Source organism: Aegilops tauschii, chromosome 2 (assembly GCF_002575655.3).
Source record: "Aegilops tauschii subsp. strangulata cultivar AL8/78 chromosome 2, Aet v6.0, whole genome shotgun sequence".
Lineage (NCBI taxonomy): Eukaryota > Viridiplantae > Streptophyta > Magnoliopsida > Poales > Poaceae > Aegilops > Aegilops tauschii.
In genome coordinates this window covers 53,304,407-53,313,173 of record NC_053036.3, presented here as the reverse complement: position 1 = coordinate 53,313,173, position 8,767 = coordinate 53,304,407, and positions in this window count along the sequence as shown.

Sequence of the window (8,767 nt, the reverse complement as noted above, 5' to 3'; positions counted from 1 at the left end):
TAAATAAATCATGCTCCGACTTCATCACATAACGGTTCACCCTACGTGCATGCTACGAGAATCACAAACTTTAGAACAAGTATTTCTCAAATTCACAACTACTCAACTAGCATGACTCTAATATCACCATCTTCATATCTCAAAACAATCATAAAGAATCAAACTTCTCATAGTATTCGATGCACTTTATATGATAGTTTTTATTATACCTATCTTGGATGTTCATCATATTAGGACTAATTTTATAGCCAAAGCAAATTACCATGCTGTTCTATAAGACTCCCAAAATAATATAAGTGAAGCATGAAAGATCAATAATTTCTATAAAATAAAACCACCACTGTGCTCTAAAAAGATATAAGCGAAGTACTAGAGCAAAATTATCTAGCTCAAAAGATATAAGTGAAGCACATAGAGTATTCTAATAAATTCTGATTCATGTGTGTCTCTCCAAAAGGTGTGTACAGCAAGGATGATTGTGGTAAACTAAAAAGCAAAGACTCAAATCATACAAGACGCTCCAAGAAAAACACATATCATGTGGTGAATAAAAATATAGCCTCAAGTAAAGTTATCGATGGACGAAGACGAACGAGGGGATGCCTTCCATGGCATCCCCAAGCTTAGGCTTTTGGTTGTCCTTGAATTTTACCTTGGGGTGCCTTGGGCATCCCCAAGCTTAGGTTCTTGCCACTGCTTATTCCATAATCCATCAAATCTTTACCCAAAAACTTGAAAACTTCACAACACAAAACTTAACAGAAAATCTCATGAGCTCCGTTAGCGATATAAAACAAACCACCACAATAAGGTACTGTAATGAACTCATTCTTTATTTATATTGGTGTTAAACCTACTGTATTCCAACTTCTCTATGGTTCATACCCCCCCATACTAGCCATAGATTCATTAAAATAAGCAAAGAACACACGAAAAACAGAATCTGTCAAAAACAAAACAGTCTGTAGCAATCTGATTTGTTCGAATACTTCTGGAACTCCAGAAATTAGGAAAAACTAGGACAACCTGGAAAATTTGTATATTGATCTACTGCAAAAAGAATTGGCAATTCATCATCTTCTGGTGAATTTTAACAATTATTTTCGTGAGCCCAAAGTTTCTGTCTTTTTCAGCAAGATCAAACAATTATCACCCAAGAAGATCCTATTGGTTCTACTTGGCACAAACACTAATTTAAACATAAAACCACATCTAACCAGAGGCTAGATGAATTATTTATTACTAAACAGGAACAAAAAGCAAGGAACAAAAATAAAATTGGGTTGCCTCCCAACAAGCGCTATCGTTTAACGCCCCTAGCTAGGCATAAAAACAAGAATAGATCTAGGTATTGTCATCTTTGGTATGCAATCCATTAGTGGCTCTCATAATAGATTCATAAGATAATTTAATTTTCTTCCTAGGAAAGTGTTCCATGCCATTCCTTGACGGAAATTGGAATATAATATTTCCTTCTTTCATATCAATAATTGCACCAATCGTTCTAAGGAAAGGTCTACCAAGAATAATAGGACATGTAGGATTGCAATCTACATCAAGAAGCATTTTCTTTTTCCATACGCTGACAATGGAGTATATATATAACAAAAAATGAGGAACTTCCTTGCGTCCGGCCATGGACATGGTGGGCCCCTATTGTCATCCTCTCCACGTACAGTCCTGTGTCGATTCCTCTTGTTTGTTGACCATGTTAACAACGTGAGAGGGCGGCGCCGCGGTGAGCGTAGCAAAGCACGCGGAGGAAGACGGCGAGGCCTCAGAGCTCGGCGTTAATGATTTAGGAGACGGTGGGGCGGCGATGCGTGCGCTGGGGCGGCGATGCATGCACTAAGAGGCGGAAGCAGGCGGCCCCGCCGGCGCTGGTTTGGTTTTGACGGCTGGAGGAAGACACGACTAAAGAAACACGACAGACTGTAAAAGCAGCAGGAGTACTTAACAACCTTAGCTGAAACCAGCAGGGGCACTTAACAACCATAGCTGAAAGCAGTATGAGTACTTATACAGGTTCAACCGTACAAAGCACGCCTCGAACAATGCTACTTTGCCTACAGTTAACCAAAGGGTGAGGCCGCCAAGCCCCCGGACAAGGCCCAGGCGCCACCCCACGCATCCACAACCTTTTGAAAGCGGCTTCATCTCGCAATGTGGTCAATAAACAGGATATTCTCTTTAGAGCCATGGAAAAGCAGGAACATAATCTTCTGTCCTATTCTCCAAGATGGATGGGCCTTCGTTATTTGAGACCACCCATGAATAAGCATCTTTTCACCTCCAAGGGGAATGGAGTAGGTCGACATAAACATCATGTTGTGACCAAGCGCAAATCTGACCCGACCATGGCCAGGCATCTGTATAGGAACAATAGACATGGGCAGTTCCTGTTTCAAGAAGATCACAGCTGTAAAACTATGCATAAGCAAGAGTTTATGAACAACATATATAATAGAAAACAGCTCGTACCATAAGTTTCTCAACATAGTTGGACTTGTTCAACGAGTGCAGCAGTGGCACACATATCCCACATGGCATTCCACCATTGAAACGCCCCACAAGGACCTCAAGACGATCAATAAAGTGTAGGAACTTGTGGATGTCGTCCAAGTCAACTTCAGTGCCATGAGTAACAGCCGAGTTCTTATAGAATAACAAACGAGTAGCCTGCTTAACTCTAAAAAAACCTACACGTGCCACCAATTATAAGAAAATATTAGTTAGAAGTAGCATCTTCGTGAGAGATTCGTTGCTACTTCTAAAGTTAAATTGTGATTAGTTAGACAGAATAGGTGGATTAAGAAGGAATCGAGGCAAGAAGCAAGAGCCAGATACAAAACTAACATGGATGAACAATTGGAATGACGTCGGGGTGGAAGATCGCAGTGAAGATGAGACCAGGTTTTGCTATTTCCACCAACATTCGTGCGCCAACTTTCAGTCCGTAACTAGAAGATGAGACCAGGTTTTGCTACATCCAAATCTAGAAATAATTTCCTCCTTCATGTCAGTGTTGACCATGGTACTAGTACCTTTTATCCAAATATAGCAATCCAAATTTCCAAATTAGTCGATAGCATGTTCAGAAAACCTCACCCTCCTTGATAGAAAAGAGGATTCTAGGAACATACTATGCGTGTTTTAAAATCCTGTGTTAGGATGAGAAGGAACAAGTGTGGCATCTTGCTGAGGGCGCAGAAACCTGTAGGGTCCTCGCACTTTGGGCACTGCAAATGAAACACACTAGATTCAGTAGGAAGAAAAATGCATCAACGGCGGCTGCTGCCATCCTAGGAGTACCCGTGACCAAGGGAGTTGGATTTGTCGGGGATGGATGAAGAATTCGTACCAGGTTCTCCATGAGAAAACCCAATGCAATCGTCGAGCGGGGGTTTTCTCTGAACAAGCAGACGAGGGAGAAGGGGATTCAGGCCCAGTGAAATATTGCCGCTTCGTCCGTCCAGCTTACTGCTAAAGCTGGAAAGGTGGGGGGTTTTGTGATTTGACGGCTCATTGGGCATTACTGTGGCGCAACGACCGAGGTGTGTCTACCGTGCAGTTGTGCACTCTAATTTGGTGCATATGGCACGTGGACCCCGTTGTCATATGCCCCACATATCAGCGAAAGGAAGTAGAAAGACAGGAGTAACTAGTTACACATAAATATATTTTTGACAGAGAGATACTCCTTCTGTAAAGAAATATAAAGATCTTTTATATCACAACTTTATACATAAGAAAAATCTAGGGGAATATATATAACATGCATAATTATAAAAAACAGAGTTTTTTTAACACGGTATAGACGAGTTGGTGATGATGGTGTGCCTGCCATCCTGCAATATAGGCCGTCCGATTTATAGCCGACGGATTGGAAGGAAACTATGGCAATTTTGCAAAAAAGTACCCACAAACCTCTCCACATTGGCAAATAAGGCCTTCCCTCGTTCATCCTTTTCTCTCACAAGATAAAATACTCATGCAAATGCATGTTGATGTTACATGCAACGCCCGGGCATTATGGGGGTTCAGCTGAGAAATACTGAGACAGGCTCACGGTTCTGGACTTTGGGCCACAGGCCGGTGGGCCTGCATGTTTGGGGGCCCATGTGTTCTACCTCAGCGCTTGTCATATTGCAAGCGGTCGGTACAACGCTGGTTTTAGATGCTGTCGTAAGGCGAATACACAAAATTGAATAAAGCACGGCAGCTGTTGGAATGAAATCAAACGACAGTTCCTAACAAGCAATCAGAGTTGCAATTCTATCAACGATACTGTCGTACTACTTATACACACAGGACACTTGTTTCACCATGCCAGAGTATTACATCAAAATCTCTCAGAGGATAGATCAGTTCGGCAATTGCGTGCTGCTACTAAAGAATTTCAAAGTTGATTTGGACTAGCTCTCCTTGCCGAGAAAGTTCGATTTTGACATGATCCCCTACCGCAAGATATGATTTAGATTTGAACCTTGAACATCCTTTAGCATCAATCATCATGCGACCATCCTTTGTACTTACGGTATATTGAGCAGGTTCATTCACACCAAGGCTGCGCATGGTAAGAGAAACTTGGCCACGGTCGCCCGGATTGTTGAACGACTCCCTCGTTGCTCTAGGAATTCTCTGTTTGCAAACAAGAAGACATACACAAACAGTTAGATCAACATAGTGAATCATGTGAAACAACATGGAAAGAAAAAAGAATGAAGCACTTGGGCGGCCAATGCTTACCAAGAAGGTGGACATGTCAGTTTTTGTAAGGACTTTGGTATATGAAGTGCGAATTGCAGCCCAGTCTGTTGCCGGTGCAACTGCTGGTTCCGTTGCCACTGCACGGGCCGGAGCAGATGCAAGTGGAAGTGTTGGTGCAGGCGTCGGTGTCAAAACCGGCAGATCTCGGGTAGGGGATCCCGAACTGTAGCGACCAGACCTCAAACAGTCTGATCTACCGTGCACCAGTGTCATCCCTGGATCAGTAATGCTGACACGCACAGTACTTGGAGGATTTATAACAGAGTAGCAATCACACACTTATTACATCGAGTATCTCAAGAGAGAAATAAATATGACAAATATGGCTTAAGGCCATCTAAAAACAATAACAGCGGAAGACTTGGAAGATAAGTGAGTCCATCAACTCCAACGACATCACTGAGTATAAGACCACGACCTAAGGCACCTTACTCGTCGTCTGAAAAGTCTGCAACATGAAACGTTGCAGCCCAAAAACGGGTCATCACATGGAATATGCTGGCAAAGTAACACATAGAGAGTAATGAACAGAATAATGCTATACTACATGCATATATGGCTGGTAGAAGGCTCTATGGTTACAGTTTTTGTGAAAAGCCAATTTTTCCCTACTGCAAAGGAATAAATTTTATTTAACTATCATGGTGGTTGTTAAACATTGAGAATGTTTGACAGCATTCTCAATCCCAATTAAGTATCATCATCAAACCCAACAAAATTAATTAAAGTAACATGATGAGATTCACATGAAAATCCAGATACTAGATACTCAAGTTGTCCATAACCGGGGACACGCCTAACCATGATTAGATTGTACACTCTGCAGAGGTTTGTGCACTTTTCCCCACAAGACTCGATCTCCTCCGTTGGGAATTCTCGCACTTCATGGTGTTTCAGAAACGGATGACCGAGACACAGTCTTTCAGAAGTGTTAACTCTCTACTAAGGGTAGATAGTACCACCTACATCCCCTACATCTGCTAGTCTACCTCTTCAAGAGCTCACACAACCTACTCAACTATGCTAGAGCCCATAATAGCTTGTGGCTGCACACGGAAGTTTCTAGCATGAATAATCTCATGATCCCTTTGAGCCTGGGTGGCGGTCCAAAAGAAAAACAGGCAATCCTGGAATACCCAGGTACCTCAATCCACCTAGATGTGTGTTTTAGTTGCCACCTTAAGTTTAACCATTAATTAACAATCTCACATCTGTCATGGTAACACTCAAACCCAATCCACGTCTACTAGCATAGCATAACAATATAAGCAAACGTAGAAGTAACTCCCAAGGGTTTGATAATAAACAGGGCAATAGGTACTACCTCATCTACTTCCCAGAACCCACAATTTAATTAGATCCTAATCATGCAATGTTTGAGGGTTGATCTAATGCAATAAAACTGGGTAGTAAAAGAAGTATGATCAAAGTGTTACTTGCCTTGCTGATGATCCGTGAAACTTAGAGATTCGAAGTAGCAAGCGGCGCACTCCGGGTACTCTATCGCAAACAAACAAGCATACAATAAGCACTCATCTAATGCATAGGTAAAACTCAAATAAAAGATCTAACCAGAAAGTTCAACTTAAGAACTCCGGTTTGCAAAAAGAATCAAATCAAACGAAGCAACGAAAGTCAAACGGCGAAAGAAACAAGCTTTGTTTACTAATCTGGATCTAAGTCAAATTTTACAGTAGCAAAAACTTGTTTGAGTAGGTTAAACGGAAAGAGAATTTCGAGACGAAACTCTAGGCGCTTGAATCGCCTGATTCCGATAAAGGAGCTAAAAGATATACCAGAACGAAAATCTGATCAGAAATCGCGATCTGGAATAATCGCGGAAAATCTGAGAAAAAAATAAAACTAACGAACAGTTTAACGAACGGACGTTTGTTAACTGCGGCTAAACAGCGAATACGTTCGTTAAAACGAACGGACTGGCGAACGTTCACTAACTAACTAAACCAAAGAAAAAATAAACCGTTCTATAAAAAAATAAACCTAGGGTTCCTAAAAAAATAAACCGAATCAGGGTTTTTAAAAAAAACCGGTCTCGACGGCGGTGGCTTCGGTTACTTCCGGCGAGGTTACTCCGGCGGGGCTTCGGGGTGCGGGCGGGGTGCGGGGAGGCGGCGGGTGGCGACGGGGTCGACGAGGGGCGGCTCCTCGCGACGGCGGCGGCGGCGGCTTCGGGCTCCGGCGGGCTTCGGTCGGGGCGGGACGGGGTGAGGGAGGTGGCGGCGGGGCGGGGTATATATAGGTGGGGGGGCTACTCCGGCTTGGGGAAGGGGGCGCCGGGGAGGCGTGGCCGTCCCGGACTCGGGCGGCGGCGGCGTGCTCGTCCCGGTCTCCAGGAGGGAGATGACGACGCGGGATGGGACGGCCTGGCTCGGCTGGGCCTCGGCCCAGTCGGGCGCGGGGATTTTTTTTAAATTTCGCCGAACCTAAAAAAATCATAGAAAAATAAATAAAAATCCAAAAATGCCAAAACAAATTTTCACCGTCTAATTAAAATAATTAGAACGAGATGAACATTTTCTTGGCCCAAAATGCAGTTTTGAAAACATGCAATTTTTCTAATGCAATTAAAATTGCAAATAAAATCCAAATAAAATCAAATATTCGATTTTAATATTTTTCCTCCAATATTTCAATTATTTTGGAGAAGTCATATTTTCTCCTCTCATATATTTTAATATGAAATATTTTTCGGAGAGAAAAATAATTAAAACCAAAAATCCTCGTTTCATTATTTGATAAAAATCAAATATGAAAACCGGGAAAAATCCCCAACTCTCTCCGAGGGTCCTGGAGTTGCTTAGGATTTTCGAGGATTTGCCAAAATGCAATAAATTATGCTATGCAATGATGATCTAATGTATAACATTCCAAATTGAAAATTTGGGATGTTACAAACCTACCCCCTTAAGATGAATCTCGCCCTCGAGATTCGGGTTGGCTAGAAAATAGGTGAGAGTGGTCCTTCCGTAGATCTTCCTCTCGCTCCCTGGTGGCTTCGTCCTCGGTATGGTGACTCCACTGAACTTTGCAAAACTTGATAACCTTGCTGCGGGTGACTCGGCTGGCATACTCAAGAATCTTAACTGGTTTCTCCTCATAGGTCAAGTCACTATCCAGCTGAATCGCTTCCAATGGCACCGTATCTCTCAGTGGTATCTCAGCCATCTCTGCGTGGCACTTCTTCAACTGGGAAACGTGAAATACATCATGAACTCCAGACAATCCTTCAGGCAATTCCAGCTTGTAAGCAACTTCTCCCATACGCTCCAAAACTTTGTATGGTCCTACAAAACGTGGCGCTAACTTTCCTTTAACTCCAAAGCGCTTCACTCCTCAAAGTGGTGATACACGAAGATAAACTCTGTCTCCGACTTCGTGAACTGTCTCCTTGCGTTTAGAATCCGCATAGCTCTTCTGCCTGGATTGGGCTACCTTGAGCCTATCATGAATCAACTTCACTTTCTGTTCAGACTCTTTAATCAAATCTGGTCCAAACAACTGACGGTCTCCAACTTCGTCCCATAACAATGGTGTTCTACTCCTCCTTCCGTATAAAGCTTCGAAAGGGGCCATCTTCAAACTGGTTTGATAACTGTTGTTGTAAGAAAACTCTGCATACGGCAAATTGTCGTCCCAACTAGATCCATAATCTAGCGCACAAGCTCTCAGCATATCTTCCAAAATCTGATTGACTCTCTCGGTCTGTCCGTCTGTCTGTGGGTTAAAGGCTGTACTGAACTCTAGCCTGGTACCCAAAGTTTCATGTAACTGATTCCAAAACTTTGAAGTAAACTGGGTTCCTCTATCTGATACAGTGGTCCTCGGAACTCCATGCAGACATACGATCCTAGTCATGTATATCTTTGCCAACTTAGCACTGGTGTAAGTGGTCTTCACTCGGATGAAATGAGCTACTTTCGTCAAACGATCGACTACAACCCATATTGAGTCATAGCCTGAACGAGTCCTGGGCAAT